General features: G+C 39.4%; 1 non-coding gene across 1 annotated transcript; it reads right to left on the minus strand.

Annotated features, from left to right (window-relative positions):
* Positions 1-313: 313 nt before the first annotated feature.
* LOC128837524 (U6 spliceosomal RNA) lies at positions 314-420 on the minus strand. Its single transcript, XR_008444962.1, has one exon. It is a non-coding gene; the product is annotated as a U6 spliceosomal RNA (small nuclear RNA).
* Positions 421-17,387: the final 16,967 nt, after the last annotated feature.

Consider the following 17,387-nt stretch of genomic DNA (forward strand, 5'->3'; position numbering starts at 1 on the left):
CCTCCCTCCCCAGCTCCTCACACCAGAAGCCTGTCTCGCTGCCACAGCCCGGGCTTGGCTCCAGGGGACGTCTCCAGCAGCAGGGCTCTGGCCAGGGCCGGCTCCTGGCTTTTTGCACCTCAAGCAAAAAAAAAAAAAAAAGGGGGCCGGAGTGCCGCCCCTTGGAAAGTGCCGCCCCAAGCACATGTTTGGAGCGCTGGTGCCCAGAGCCGGCCCTGGATTTACTCTTGCTGCCACTTTGACACACCCTTTCTGTTGAGATCTGCAAAACCGTACAGCTGATCACTTAGACTCAGAGCTGCACGAAATTCAGAAGTTTGGGAAACACTTCACAAATTTGCATGTTATCCTTGTAGAAGGGCCAGGCTAATCTTCTCTGTATCATTCCAATTGTAATATATGTGCTAAGTTTGTAAAAACAAATCTCTTCATGTTTTGGTTTGGTGGGGTTTGCACTTCCTGAATTTCAGGTCTGAAGGAATCTCAAAAGAATTCAACATGAAACTCAGTCAAGGAAACTGCTAAGTTCCATGTGGTTCTGTGCAAACAACTATACAGAGCTACATGTTTAACATGGGGTCAGCACAAAACAGTAACTCAACCAAGTTTTACTCATTTCACTTAGCACTGGATCCTGCTTGGCTAGAAAGGCTTGTAAACTTTCAGCAAAACCTTTGGACAAACCACTTTCCATTTGGAGAGTCACTGTATGGGCACAAACCAGAATATTATGAATTTGTCTCTCTCTCATAATAGTCTGAAATAATAAGCAGTTAAAATCTAGAATAAAACAAAGTGTGGCTAATATGCTTTTGAAATCAAATAGTATGTTGGTGTTTCTGTCAAAAGCCTATGTGGGCTTTCAGAATGAACAATCATAGCTAAAAATCAATGTGTAATTAAATGCAGATGCTTTAAGACAAACTGCATAACCACCAGTGGCTCATTTATAGTTAGCATATAAGTACCGGGAGTTGAGAATCTTAAAAATGGCTATATTATTGTGAGTGGACATTTAAAGGCTTGGTTTACAGATTTTGCTGAAATTCAAAAGCAGATGTTTAACTCGAGGCGTCAGTGCTGAAGTTAGGAATGGCATCTACAATAATTAGCTGCTCTAAAGCCTCCACCTATTATGAAAAGAATAAGAAACCTAAAGGAAATTGGAATACAGTTGCAGGTGATATCCCAGCTCCAGTGAAGACTATGGCAAAATTTTGCAGTGCTTGGCTGGTAACACATTGGACTAATGCACACTGCTGGTAGAACTCTGCTCCCTGAAGCAATATTGTTACCCTCTCCTCCCTCCTTTCTTCTCACTGATCTGACAATATGGAACAGATCCTAACTGTATTGAGATGGGAGCCAGGGTATCTGGGCCAACACAAAATCTGAAGTATGCAGACTGAAATTTACTCCCATCCAGAGGTCAAATAAGGCCTATAAACCAAAGTACCAATTACACTCTCAAAATAGAGCTTAAGTAGCACATAAAGCTTGTGCTGGCCCCTGGCATTCAGAGAATTTCACCCACAACATCTAGAAACACTAGTGGTTGGATCAAGTGATTATCACTGGTTCAACAAATTCCTCTATGAAACAAAAATACAAAAAAAAAAATCATTCATAGGTTGGAACCACTGTGTTTTTTTGCTGTTTTCATATTTTCCTGGGCATACATTAGAATAAAGTCACAGTATCGAGAAGAAACTGAAGTCCCACTTAAAACATATTTTAATAGTAGTCCCAATCAAATTAAATAGGGTTGATTGACTCCGAGGTGTGATTACAGCCTCTATGCGTTAATTCCTCCTTTGAGGCAGATATGCAAATGCCATGAAGGAGACCAGACCCGACTTCAGTCCAATAGCCTTGCAAAGCGCATCTTGACTCATATTCACACTTGAGAAAATGAGCACCTGTGCCCCACCCTTATGCACGCATGCCCCATCCACATGCAGCAAACACACACATCACAGTGTGCCAACAATGTTGGTGCATTCATGTGCCTTCCCCATGCGTTCAGTAAAAGCAAACGGAGGAGTGCAGGAAAGGGACAAACTACAGAGGGGAAACAGAAAAGGAACAGTGAAAAACTCTAAGGAAGCAATAAGAAAAAAACTCCACAGGGGCATAAACAATACAAACATCAGAAGGACAGAAATCTTTTGGGATATAAAATGTGGGGCAGTCTGTAATGTAATAGACTCCACTGATGTCAACTGACACCAGCTGAGAATCTGCCCTTGTATTTGTCTTATCCCCACTCCTTTTCCTCATTCTGACTCCCACTCCTTTTCATGTAGCTCTATGGGACGTGGCATCCTTGTGTCTAAGACCTTTTTTCTTGGCCAGAGAATGACAGATAAAAATTAAACCAGATGATATAAGCAGTTGAAAGATGAATGGTGTGAAACAAAACATGCTTCTCTGTTGTGTCGTGGGTGCTCCCTTCACTGGATCTTCTTCCCAATGTGGGTGAGTCAAGCAGTTGGAGATATCTATATCTGCAGAATGTAGTATGCTATGTAGTCAGCTATTTACAGCACAACAATGCATGATGCTGAAGTGGTTTGCTTGCCAGACAGCAACCAATTTTAGGAGAAAATCAAATGGGAAGGAAGATGGGGGTAAAAACAGAAAGAATAATTCATCATCTGTTCATTTATTACTCCTCATTCTGCCTTCTTCAACAACCTCTTCCTATGAGGTATAGATTAGAGGGGCAGGTATATAAACTGTGTTGTGTTTTAGATCTATTTATAGAGTTTATTTCAAATGAGGTCCTCAGTTCTGGCTGAATTAAGCAGGGACCTTTGGTGTACTAGCTGCACTCTAGAGAAAAACCCTTAGCTGGTGTATATTGTCGTAGCTCCATTGAAGTCACTGGAGCTGTGACAATTGACAGCTGAGAATTTGCCCGGAGATGTGCGCCTAGTATAGTGTGTCTATATCTACTGTTGGCTTTTCCTATTTTTTTTCATATAAGGTTTGTTGCCTAAACTATATTGTGAACATAGTAAATACTGGGTGTTTTCAATTTCCGATTTTCAGGATAGTTAAAATACACAGTATGACAATATGTTTCACATCACACACACCAAATATATTGGGCAAAATTCTGCTCTTAAGCTGGAAGTCAGTGGAGTTGCATAGACTTAGAGCAGAATTTGACTTGGCATGTACTGCTGAATAACTTGTATATGAAATATTGCCCATTTCGTATTTCACTATATTTTCTACATATGTATAATATGTAATGAATAACCAATATATGAAAAATATTTTAGTTTTCCATAAGGGCTACTCACATCTCTTAACTCCCTCTTAAGTATGTCACTGAATATCCCAAACCAAAGGAGTAGATATGTTCCCCACTTCTCTAGTCAACTCAGTGATTTGTTTAAACAATTCCATAGCATGCAGTTCTCTGTATTTCACAATGCCCCTATGTTGCTACCATCTCACACAAAGTTGTATGGATACACTGTGACCAAAAAAGTTACCAAATGATACAGTGTTAAGTGCACTCCAAGAGTTACACGATTAAATGCAATATAAAACGACTTGGGGCAGAAAATCCCTGTCCCTATTGTCTTCTACTAAAAGGTATTTCTCATTTTGGGGCAGAGGCAAGGAATCCTCATGCCCTTTTTACAGCTATTGGGCATCTAAATTATACACATTCATCATTACAAAGACATCTTACTATATCTGCCATCAGTACAATAAGGGGAACATTTATTTAGGAGGGACTAACCCTGTTTCCTCACAGTTCTGTATTTCTGATCCTTCAGGACTTACATTTTGCCACTGCAATTCATTTCACTGGCTGTTTTTTTTCCAACAGCTGTCATGACAACCAGTGAGCTTAATTTGCTATTAAATTCTCAGGGTATGACCCAGCTCTTATTATTTCTGCTGTGATCTCTTCATGCCCATCTAAACTGTTTTTAAATCATGTTTAATAATGGTTCTTAAGTACAGTTTAAAGTTGATTGCTGTCAAAACCAGTTTCTAACATGGTTTGGCAGGTCTATGTGAGCAGGAACAAACCTTCTTCTAGAACAGATCCCTAACTTTAATAGTCAAGCCTGGAATTAAACTTTGGCTTTTAACAAATGGAGTATGCACATTTGTAGAGCAGCTTCTTATTAATAATAGTGCTAAAATACATTTCTACTCTTAAGTTATAGCTGTCCACTATAACTGAAGATTTCTACCTAGATACAATTCACGTTGGCTGATCAAATTGTGTTAGAAACCAGTTTGGCTGCAATCAAGTTAAATATGTTTCAGTATAGATTCTAGGACTGGAAGGAACCTCGAGAGGTCATCATATCCAGTCCCCTGCCCTCATGACAGGATCAAATACTGTCTAGACATTCCTGATAGACATTTATCTAACCTACTCTTAAATATCTCCAGAGATGGAGATTCCACAACCTCCCTAGGCAATTTATTCCAGTGCTTAACCACCCTGACAGTTAGGATCTTTTTCCTAACGTCCAACCTAAACCTCCCTTGCTGCAGTTTAAACCCATTGCTTCTTGTTCTATCCTTAGAGGCTAAGGTGAACAAGTTTTCTCCCTCCTCCTCATGACACCCTTTTAGATACCTGAAAACTGCTATCATGTCCCCTCTCAATCTTCTCTTTTCCAAACTAAACAAACCCAATTCTTTCAGCCTTCCTTCATATTCTCAAGACCTTTAATCATTCTTGTTGCTCTTCTCTGGACCCTCTCCAATTTCTCCACATCTTTCTTGAAACCTGGTGCCCAGAACTGGACACAATACTCCAGTTGAGGCCTAACCAGTGCAGAGTAGAGCGGAAGAATAACTTCTCGTGTCTTGCTCACAACACACCTGTTAATACATCCCAGAATCATGTTTGCTTTTTTTGCAACAGCAGCACACTGTTGACTCATATTTAGCTTGTGATCCACTATAACCCCTAGATCCCTTTCTGCCATACTCCTTCCTAGACAGTCTCTTCCCATTCTGTATGTGTGAAACTGATTGTTCCTTCCTAAGTGAAGCACTTTGCATTTGTCTTTGTTAAACTTCATCCTGTTTACCTCAGGCCCTTTCTCCAATTTGTCCAGATGATTTTGAATTATGACCCTGTCCTCCAAAGCAGTGCAATCCCTCCCAGTTTGGTATCATCTGCAAACTTAATAAGCATACTTTCTATGCCAATATCTAAGTCGTTGATGAAGATATTGAACAGAGCCAGTCCCAAAACAGACCCCTGCAGAACCCCACTTTTTATGCCTTTCCAGCAGGATTGGGAACCATTAATAACAACTCTCTGAGTACGGTTATCCAGCCAGTTATGCACCTATCTTATAGTAGCCCCATCTAAATTGTATTTGCCTAGTTTATCGATAAGAATATCATGCGATACCATATCAAATGCCTTACTAAAGTCTAGGTATACTACATCCACCGCTTCTCTCTTATTCACAAGACTCGTTATCCTATCAAAGAAAGCTATCAGATTGGTTTGACACGATTTGTTCTTTACCAATCCATGCTGGCTATTCCCTATCACCTTACCACCTTCCAAGTGTTTGCAGATGATTTCCTTAATTACTTGCTCCATTATCTTCCCTGACACAGAAGTTACTAACTGGTCTGTAGTTTCCTGGGTTGTTTTTATTTCCCTTTTTATAGATGGGCACTATATTTGCCCTTTTCCAGTCTTCTGGAATCTCTCCCGTCTCCCATAATTTTCCAAAGATAATAGCTAGAGGCTCAGATACCTCCTCTAGTAGCTCCTTGAGTATTCTAGGATAATTATGATTTAAAAGCCCATCTACAAAGAGTCCCAAGGACAGACAGATCTATCTGTCTACGGCATTTGTGGTGATCCCATGTATAGTATATAGGCAGGTACAGATCTAGAAACACTAGCATCATTTATGTAAATGATTTTTAGTCCTAGAAATGAAAAGCTAACTATCTCTATGAAGAAAAATCAACTCTCCCCTAGCAATTTCCCTCTGTTACTGCTGATATTTTGAAAATTAATTGATAGAAGGTCAAAGAATGAACTGAAAACAGACCCCTCTCTACTCATTGATTCATGACTCTCTCAAGCATCAGTAGTACTTTCAACAGGACATAAAGACTGTTTGGACAAAGAGAAATGTTGCAATGAAAGACATACTCCCAAGATAGTTCTGTCACAGTTTAGAAGATAATTTTAGCATATACTTTTTGTCATCTCTGAGTGCATCTTCTCCCTCTTTCTCTGTCAAACAACTTCTCAGGCCTTGCACAGTCTTCCCTAGCAGAATGGCAAAAACATGCCAAACTACGCAAAACACAATGGGTGACCTTACTTTTATACCAGCTACTTAAACTCACCTGAAATCATGGTATGTTTGACAACAGGAAATGAGATACCTCTAGAATCCAGGAGCACAAATGAAGGAGGTGGAATTCCACAGCCTCAACTTTCATTTCTTTCAGCACTTCTTTCTGCGAGCAATCTCTTCATAGGCACTCTCTGCCACAACTCCTGAACCTTAACAAAGACAGACAGGCAGCAAATTATGTGGCATATGAACCTAATCAGCTGAAAGGATCTGGGCCCAAAACAAAGAAAACATTGCTCCCTCAAAAGCTGCACTCCGCTTCCTTTGTTTTGTCCCCCCACTTTTTCTAACTCATATTTGTGAGCTCCTTTGTGCAAGGATCGTATCTTATCAGTTTGTAAAATGCCATGTACATCCTATCACGCCATGTGAATAAGAAAGAGTAATAATACAAAATTTGCCTTTAATGTGTTTGCTGATAGAGAGGAGACTAATTCTGCCTACATTTACATAAGTGCAGCTCCCATTTACTTCAATAAAACTGACACCCATATATCTTAGAGCAGAGCAGGGCCCAGTAATTCATAAATCAGCAACTTAAAAATATAAAGGGCAAATTAAAAACGAATTTGAACCACAAGCAACTTGGACTTCATTGTGGAAGCATAGAGTGTAAATCATCACAGAATTCTGTCCACTATAATAGGAATATGTCCTGCAGTCTGTGATATCATTGTTGGACCAGCCATCAGGGATAGTAAACAAAGGAAGTGCTCTGACTGTATTTAATAATGAAATAATACTGCATTCATATTGCACTTCACATCTTCAAAGTGCTGAACAAATACAAATCAATGTTAACAATTTCCCAAGGAAAATCTTTAAATGTTCAACAGGATGATCACATGCACTAAAACCATTTCTGTTGCTCCAGTGAACAGTTCAACACATTTCCTGGGGAAAAAATGGTGCACATAAAGGTATAAATTTTTAAAGGGACTGAGGCTCAGTCTCTCTTTTTGCAACAACAAAAGGTATCAGAATATTTGCCTGCACAACCAATTAGTCTGACAAGCAAGTACCTAGATGCAAGGTCTGGAAAATCTGCCTTCCAGTCTGATACTAAAGAAGATCAATCTATTTAGTTTACCAAAGGAAAGGTTAAGAAGTGACTTGATCACAGGCATATACCTACATGGGCAGGGCCAGCTCTAGGGTGGGAGAGCAGGGCAAGCACCCGGGGCAACAACTTCCTGGCAGGGTGCCAGACTTCAGTGCCATTCAGTTCTTTGCTGGTTTGTTCATACCATTGAGCTGACTGGCTGCTGTTGGATCTTCTTTTGTTAAGCTGATTGGCCACCTATTTGGTTTTTGTGGGGCTTTTTGCTCAGCCAATTGGGGGAGAGGGCCTGGAGTACGGGTGAAAACATTTTCCACCGTATGAATAAATTTCTGATATTGAGGGCTCTTTAAGCTAGCAGTAAAAAGCAATGGATTGAAGCAGAAGCTAGACAAATTCAGGGTAGGAATAACAGTGTACATTTTTTTTTTTTTTAACAGTGAAGGTGATTAACCACTGGAACAGCATGCCTAGGGATCTGCTGGATTCTTTAAATGAACATATGCTGTGTCTAAAAGATATGTTCTAGCTTATCCAGAAGTTATAGGCTTGATTCAGGAATCAGTTGGTAAAAATGTATAACCTATGTTATGGAGAAGGTCAGATTAGATTATCATAATGGTCCCTTCTGACCTTAACATCAAAGAAGCTATGAAATCTAAGTCCATTATTAAACTGTGGACACAATATTGCATGCATAATTTTTGTATGTGGAAATTATTAATATAATGCTGTAAATATGGTATTGTGCAAACAGATTATATTAATTACATCAGGAACTGTAACTTTAAATTGTCAATGTTTTTTAAATTTTGTATAATACTGCACAACCATTTCAGTGAGATGCTACAGTATTCCCCGAAAGGCTATCTTTAATCTTAGCACTTTCTCAGGTTGCCTGCAGTAGTAAATCCAATTTGAGATTTGTATTTACAATCCATAATATTTCATAAAACAGCAGATTCCTCTTATATTCTTGTTTAAAATATAGGCCAAGTAAAACATTATTTTGCCAAAAAGTACCAATAACCCCTTGCATGAAGCTGAGATGTCAGCATTTGAATTTCTTCACCTTCCTGTCTTTAAATGGTATTGGGGTATCCTGATCACCTTTGCTACACAGGAACAGAATGTACACATTTAACTGGTTTTCAATAAAATAATACACTGACCTTACACTGGAAGCTCTTCAGGGAAAGGACATTTATTTACGTACAGACCCCTGTGCATTTAGGGCACCATTTAAATTAATAATTATCTTCCAACACCATATGGAGGTGAGATGAATTGGTAGTTTTTTTATAATGTTTTTATGAATCCTATGTGTGCCTCAGTTTCCCCTATAATTTGCATGGCTACCCGGGGGGAAAACAGGACTATGCCTGCCCTCAGGGTTGATCTAGAGACATAGGTGTGTGTGTGTGTGTCACTTAGCTGTCTGAGTGGGCTCATTGGGTCATTAAAAAGGGACTGGCTGAGGCCGAGCCATATCAATGGAAAAACTGAGAAGATATAGGAAAGTCCAACCACCAGGACACCTAGCGACAAGGACCCAGAGGGAGGATGATGTCCCCACCTCCCTACAGGGAAATGGAGCAGAGACTCCAGCTCGAGAACAAAGTATGAAAGGTGAGGGGATAAAAGTTGGCTTCTGGAAGAAGCTAGTGGGTCTGTCACCAAGGAACTGGCTAAGGAAGGAAGTCAGAGAGAGACAGAGAGAGCTTGAAAATGGAGTTCACTACAGCTTGGCTGCTGGACCACTCTAAAATGACCAGAACGGACTATGCTTTAACCTTCATTTCTCTGTGTTAACCTAAGTCCTGCCAATGCTATGTTCCAGATGAATAATAAACCCTACTGGTCTGAAAATGTTGGTTGAGTGTCACTGTAAATACTTAGAGAGGTGCATTAATTTAATCCCAAAGGATGTACAAGTCTCTACCAGGAGGCTGTCTCATTTGGACTCACTGAAGAGAGCTCATAGCACAAAGCAGGAGTGCTGAAGCCTGACAGCAGGCTGAGTCTCAGGAGGTGGTGAGGTTACATGGCCTACCCTGAAGGATGAGTGAGACCCATTGGAGTTCTGGCATATCGAAGAGGTTCCCCCGAGAGACTGTTCCAGGTTGGGGGTAAAGCACTGATCTTGTGGCTCCGTGACAGCAGAAGGAAACCTGTCCATTTTAATGAACTTTTCTCCCTGAAGAAATCAGAACCATTGCTGTTGATATGATATGCTGTGTAAACATGCTATGGAAGATTTAGGAGCAGATTCTTATCTCAATATACAATGGCATAATACTAAAGTAACAACATTGACCACTGTGGAATTATGCCAGATTTGCACTGGAGTAAATAAGATCATAACATAGCTCAGTGTTTTTATAAATGTTATATGTTGTTTGCTATCCCATTGCTAAGTTGTGGTATTTTCAGTCTAACCATAAATTATGACCGTATACCTTCAGATCCCATTAGTAGTATGAAAAGCAAGTATGAGGCAGCAGTGGCAGCTGCATCATTAAAAATGTGGACCTCACATGTTATCCTCAGCTGTCTGTGGGTTATGTCGCTAAGGTTTTTTCTAATTGGTTATTCAACTGCCCCAGATTTATAGTACATTTTCAGCAAGGGATGTGGGGAACATAACTGCTATTATCAGTAGTTCCATGTTGCACACGTACAGTAAAACTGTTCTCTGCATGGAAAAGTAACCCTTTAAAGTCTATTCAGAGCTCACGCAACAACTGGCCATGGATTTTTGCAGGTCACTTAGGCTATATAGATTTCCAGCTAAAATAATAAGGGAGACCATTTTTCTTTTTCTTTTCTTTTTTTAAAAGTATGACCACAAAAAGGGTCAAATTCATCTCTTATGTAAACATTTCAACCAATATGATCACTTTGGACCCAAAATGTTTTTAAATGCCCTAAAATGAAACTATGCTAATAGAAAACACTACTGAAAAGAACTTTAAACAACATGAAAAAAAAATTAAGACCCAAAGATGGCTTCTCTAGATTATCCCTCCAGAAGAGAACACTGCTACTTCTCACAAACAGAAATTTCTATGTGTACCTTTTCTCCCCACAGTGAAAATTAATGTATCATAAGGCAAAAAAAAAGGTCCTAACAGTACGTGACCAGATTTCAAAAATCTCTGTGTGCTACTGATTAGGAAACTGTTTATAGATAGGGAAATAAAAGCAAGTTGTTTCCAAAACTATAGCTAGATACAGTGTTATAAAAAGAACTATTCCTTCTATCATTCAGAGTTGGTCAATTTATTTGTTGACAGAACAGTTTTCCAACAGAAAATTCCATTTCATCTAAATCAAAATGATTCCAGGGAATGATCCCCCGCCCATGACTGGAGAGATGCTAATGAACATCAGAACAGGTGTGCTGGGTCAGACCAATGGTCCGTCTAGCCCAGTATCCTGTCTTCCAACACTGAGGGAATGAACAGAACAGGAAATCATTGCATGATCCATTCCCTGCCATCCACTCCCAGCTTTTGGCTTCTCTTTTCCAAGATGAAAAGTTCCAGTCTTTAATCTCTTCTGATACAGAAGCTGTTCAATACCGCTAATCATTTCTGTTGCCCTGCTCTGTGCCTTTTCCAAGTTTAGTCTATCTTTATGGAGATGGGACAACCAGAACTACATGCAGTATTCAAGATGTGGGAGTACCATGGATCAATATAGTGGCATTATGATATTTTTGGTCTTATTATCTGTCCCTTTCCCTAATGGTTCCTAACATTCTGTTCGGTTTTTTGATTGCTGCTGCATGTTGAGCAAATGATTTCAGAAAACTATCCACAATGATTCCAAGATCTTGTTCTTGAGTGGTAACAGCTAATTTAGATCTCATCATTTTGTATGTATAGTTGGGATTTTGTTTTCCAATGTGCATTATTTTGCATTTATCAGCATTGACTTTCATGTGCCAGTTTGTTGCCCAGTCACCCAGTTTTGTGAAATCATTTTGTAACTCTTCACAGTCTGCTTTGGACTTAACTATCTTGAGTAGTTTTGTATCATCTGAAAATTTGGCCACCTCACTTTATACCCCTTGTTCCAATTAATTTATGAATATGTTGAATAGGACTGGCCCCGACAGAGACCCCTGGGGGGCACCACTATTTACCTCACTCCACTCTGACCATTTATTCCTACCCATTGTTTCCCATCTTTTAACCACTTGCTGATCCATAAGAAGACCTTCCCTCTTATCCCATGACTGCTTACTTTGCTTAAGAGCCTTTGGTGAGGGACCTTGTCAAAGGCTTTCTGAAAGTCCAAGTATACTATATCCACTGGATCACCTCTGTCCACGTTTTTGTTGACCGCCTCAAAGAATTCTAGTAGATTGGTGAGGCATGATTTCCACTTACAAAAGCCATGTTGACTTTTCCCCAACCAATGATGTTCATCTATGTGTCTGATAATTCTGTTCTTTACCATAGTTTCAACCAAATTACCTGGTACTGAAGTTAGGCTTACTGGTCTGTAATTGCTAGGATTGCCTCTGAGCTTTTTTAAAAAAATTGTGTCACATTAGCTATCCTCCAGCCATCTGGTACAGAAGCTGATTAATAGTTAACAGTTAATAGTTGAGCAATTTCCTATTTGAGCTCCTTCAGAACATCAGGGCTGGTGACTTACTGTTTAATTTATCAATTTGTTCTAAACTTCCTCTATTGACACCTCAATCTGGGACAGTTCCTCAGATTTCTCACCTAAAAAGAATGGCTCAGGTGTGGGGATCTCCTCTGCTGTAAAAACCCATTCAAAGAATTAATTTAGCTTCTCTGCAGAGTCTTATTTTCCTTGAGTGCTCCTTTAGGAGCTCAATCATCCAGTGGCTCCACTGATTGTTTGGCAGGCTTTCTGCTTCTGATGTACTTAATTATTTTTGCTGTTAGTTTTTGAGTCTCTGGCTAGTTGCTCTTCAAATTCTTTTTGGTCTTCCTAATTATACTGTTACACTTGACTTGCCAAAGTTTATGTACTTACAATTTTTAAAGGATGCCTTTTTGCATCTAACCACTTCTTTTAATTTGTTGTTTAGCCATGGTAGCACTTTTTTGTTCACTTACAGTGTTTTTAAATTTGGGGCTATACATTTAATTTGAGCCTCTATTATGGTGCTTTTAAGAAGCATCCATGCAGTTTGCAGGCATTTCCACTCTTATAACTGTACATTTTAATTAATGGGCCACTGCATCCTGAATAGTTCTTTGAAATGTGTTAACTATGTATACTAACAATCTGTTCCATTTTGATTTAGCTAGGACATACTGAGTACATTTCTACTTATTGCAATATCTGATCCCATTTGGGACAAAAGGTAGATCAGCACCAGGAAACCTTCACCCTAAACCAGTTGTGTGTGGGACTCGAACCACCGTGTGAGAGCCCCCAAGGTTGTTAGCCCATTGCCCTAATCACTTATCTACCAGTACAAGAGTGCTGCCAGTCCCTATGACCTCTATATAAGCTCAAAAGCTTGTCTCTCTCATCAACAGAAATTAATTCAATAAAAGACATTAACTCACCCACCTTGACTCTCAAGGGAATGTATCAATTTCAACAAAAATTTTGAAGGAAATTGTTTTAACTTAATCAGGATTGAAATGGAATATTTCATTTTGACATTCTCATTTTGTTTCAACTTTTATATTATTTTTACTATTTCATATTGTAATGTTTCAATATTACCAAAATTAATATTTCAGCATTATTGAAGCAAAGTGTTTCACTAAGGTTGTTTTGATGTTTTCATATCCAAATTTTTCAGAATTTCCATTCCACAAAAAAAGATTTTAAATTTTCGACTTTTTATCCCAATTTGAGACAATTTTTTTTTGCAATGTCCAAACTTTCCATGGGATGCATGTTCCTTTTTCTGATGGCTCTCTGTTTTCATTGTACTCCCTTGTAGGCTAGATCATAATTTTACAATGTGTAAGAGATCAGGAAGACAACTATGTAATTCATAAAGTTGCAGATTTTAAGGCCTTCAAACACAGATCATAGAATTTCTCCCAGTGATTCCTCTATTGAGCCTATAACGTTTAGCTGAACCAGAGCATATTTTGTTGACAGACATCAAATCTGGAATTCAGGGTAATGGTTTTAACCTAAAAAGTTCCAGCTGGTTTGAGACCTGCTTACTTTATTGGTAACCACCCTCTCTGTGCACCACTGGGCCATCTAAAATCAGTGAAGGCATTTTTTGATGCTAGTTTCATGGCTTCATGCTTTTTTGGTCAAGCATTTGCTTTTGATTAATTGTCTATAATTTCCGGTTGATTTATGTTTGCAAGGGTCAGATTCAAGAAGGCGAGCTGCTTGTTCTATCCATTGTGGACAGTTTAACATAATGTGCTGCTTGTATCTAATCTATGTATGGCACCCAAATGTCAGAACAAAAGGTGCTTGGAGCGGGGGGAATCAATCATTCAATTACTAACTTTTCTTACAGGCAAAGATTTCACAAAATGTATTAGATTTGCTGTTATAAAAAGTGAAAACCACAAGCTTCCCCCAAGCCTATTCCAGACCTGTTCAACCAGGTTTCAATCATATGAAAATAATACACCATCTCAGAGGTTTATTTTTCTCTCACTGCAAATGACTTCTACTGAAATAGATTCAGAAAAAAATATACCTCAAATCTGCCTTTTAAAGCTGTATTCAGTTATTGGCTTTTTCCCTGTTCTGTTCAAATTGATGAAACATCTCGAGTTAATCCACTTTCTTTTCTCTGCACTAAATCAATAAGAGATTTAAAATCTTAAGATAATTTAAATAATCATGGCATCTTCCCCCTTCATGAAAGAATGACTGGAAGTACATATGAAGTAGATCCCATAGGTAAAATCTTCATCAATGGCTATCATTCTTTAATTTCTTGCTTTTTTGTTCTCCTAGCAGATGTATGAGATTTTCCCCAAATATTTCCAGTCATTGTGCTGGTATTTTCTTTAAAGTTTTCATAGTGCTGATAGGAGAAGAAGAAAAGAGAGGAAAAAAGGCAATTAGCAATACTTGCATTCCTGGTCAACATGTCAATGGTCAGATGCATAAGCCCATTTTCTCTCCCTGATTACCTGACATAGAAACTCTCAGTGACATGACAATTTTATGCATTTACTGTGGAAAAATAAAAGCACCTGTTATTCTGTGCCTCTGTGATAGATCTGCATCAGTATGCCCAAACCTAGAACCCAGAGTCTAAGAACAAAACTATAGTGCATGCCAGTTATATTGGACATATCCAGAGTCCAATATGTCTTGAGGCAGCAAAGCAAGTGTGACAGAAGGAGAGAGAGAACACATGGACATAAGCAAAGGACTAACTGAAGGATAACCTTGTTGAAGCTGAAGTGTACTAAAAATTCTGACTTGCAATCTTGCTTCCTCAGTCTATGTATGTTTACAATTTTTTTGAAGTTAGGGTGCACAAATGCTTTTGGAATAAAGCTTACTGTTAAAGTGTGTGGGGAGGAAATACTTGGTTACCTGTTAAAATGAAAGTTTCTGTCAGTTGTACCTGGTTAAATATAAAGTGAATGTAATGCGTTTGTTCTGGGAAATCTATTCAACCTGTTATAAGTGGAATGCACGGTAATGTAGCTGTTGGGCTGCTGCTTCAATGTGTTATTTTTTGTATTGTGAAGAAGGCAAATGTATTTCATCTTGGCTTCAAACTGCTCTTCTTATTTGAGTATGAAAGTATAAGTCAGGGAATTCTTTTATGTTTGTAGATGAGTATTGGTTGAACCTCCAAAGATTTGGAACACAGTGGTTCAAAGTCTGGAGAATAAATCATGAAAAAGACACAGAGAAAATATTAAAAGTGGTAATTATTTTACAACTTTTGATCCATCCTATTGAATTTTATAGAGAATTCTGATATAGAATTCTATAGGGTGGTTCCAAAAAACCATGGAAGCTATTCAATTTCACAGACTTTTAAGGTAGCTTCTGTAGTACCCTATGGGCTTCATCCCAATTCAATTCTATATTTTTTTTTCATAGGATTAAAATAATCTGATCCCTTATTTTCTTTTTGTAAATAAAACTTATTTTTTGTTTGCCACCTATTTATACTCACAAAGGTCAGCCTATATGAAAGCTGCACATTTGACTATTTGCTTTTCAGGGTTCCTGGCATGTGACTAATCATCTATATCACATGGTATTGTTTCTCCTCCCTGACTGGATGGCAAAGTTTTTAAGCGGGAGAATTAGATTGTGAGCCCTTTGGGCCAGGGATCATCTGTGTGTGCATAGTACCTGGTACAACAGGAAACTGATCTTGATTGAGACCTGTGAGTGTTCCCACACTATGTATAAACAAACAATAATGGTAAATAGAAAATAAATTGCACATTTGGGGTATGTATATTAGGATGAGTGTAAAACTCTTAGAAACCAGCCTTTCTCCAAGTACTTAAAGACGATGAATAAGATGACTCCACCAGCAGCAGTGCAAGGTACTTTCTCAGGGTGACACTGGCCCTGTAAGAGTCAATAGGCCAGTGCACCTGTGATTGGTTAGCTGACCCCAAATGGGTGCTAGAGGGAAGAGAGACTGAGCCATTGGAGGATCACTCAGGAACAGGGCAGATAAGAATGCCTGGGAGCGAGAAATCAGCAGGTGAGGGCTGCCAGAGACCAGGGGACTGTAGGAAGTCTCTGAAGGAAGCTATAGGTGGTTCCTGGGGGAAGGCTGAAGGCAGGAGAGCAGCAAGAGAGTTTTACCAGGTGAGCTCCCTGAGCTGCAGATCCAGGGCCGGAAGGACAGGGAAGGCTGAAGGCTAGAGAGCAGAAAAGGAAGTTGCCTGCTGACTCCTAAGCTGGAGAGCTGAAGCTGAGGGCTAGAGGCAGGAGAACAGCAGAGAGGCTTACCCAGTCCACGCTGGAGAGCTGGAGCCAGGGGAGTAGTGGAAGGGCCTCCCTGTCAAAAGGTTAACAGACCATGGAGAGTGAGGGACACTGCCCTAATGAGGATGAATTCCCAGCAGAGAGGCTCTGAGGATTCCTGCTGGCAAGAGCAGGGTTGCACTCTGCCTGGAAGGGCTGGGGTGGCTGTCCTGGTAAAAAGACAGGAGAGGACCAAAGAAGAGCCAAGATGAGGAGGAAGAGGCTGTATTGTGGTATGTGGGGCAACTAGGAATATGCTGTTTGGGGATTTTAAGGACTATGAACACTGGGTGTGAGAAACGGACTATGTTTTTGTAAAAACAACGAGGAGTCTGGTGGCACCTTAAAGAGTAACAGATTTATTTGGGCATAAGCTTTTGTGGGTAAAAAACCCAGTTTTTACCCACAAAAACTTATGCCCAAATAAATCTGTTAGTCTTTAAGGTGCCATCAGACTCCTTGTTGTTTTTCTGAATACAGACTAACATGGCTACTCCCTGATACTTGGTACTATGTTTTTGTAATAAGCTAGCCCCAAAGAGGGGTATTATTAGGCAAGAAAGTTGTTGTGCAGTTACTGGGGACTCTAAAGGAGAGAAACTGTTTTGCCACAGCCTGCCACTGGACAGCACTTCAGGGGGGGCCACCTTGTGACAGTTCCTCACTACATTTGGCAATACTTGGGAATCACTTTGGCTCTAAACTAGAGTTTAGGTTCAGCTGGAATTCCTATCCAATCACTTCACCAAACAACTGCCACTTCACTGACCTTCTCAAGCCCGTAAATGTGATTAGATGTCTGATGAAAACAAACTTTTCTGTGATATTTCCAATTCTTGTTTCTTCTCAGTTGGGCTAAAAATACTATGAGAAGTTGCGCTTCCTTTTTCTGAGTGTATTTCAGCATTGGCTTGGAACACATTGATGTATACAAGTCAAAACTGCTGGAGAAAAAAATGTGAGAAGAATGTAACCAAGAGTCAGGATACCAAAATACTTCCAAACTG

This window comes from Malaclemys terrapin, chromosome 4, assembly GCF_027887155.1.
Source record: "Malaclemys terrapin pileata isolate rMalTer1 chromosome 4, rMalTer1.hap1, whole genome shotgun sequence".
NCBI classification, from domain to species: Eukaryota; Metazoa; Chordata; order Testudines; family Emydidae; genus Malaclemys; species Malaclemys terrapin.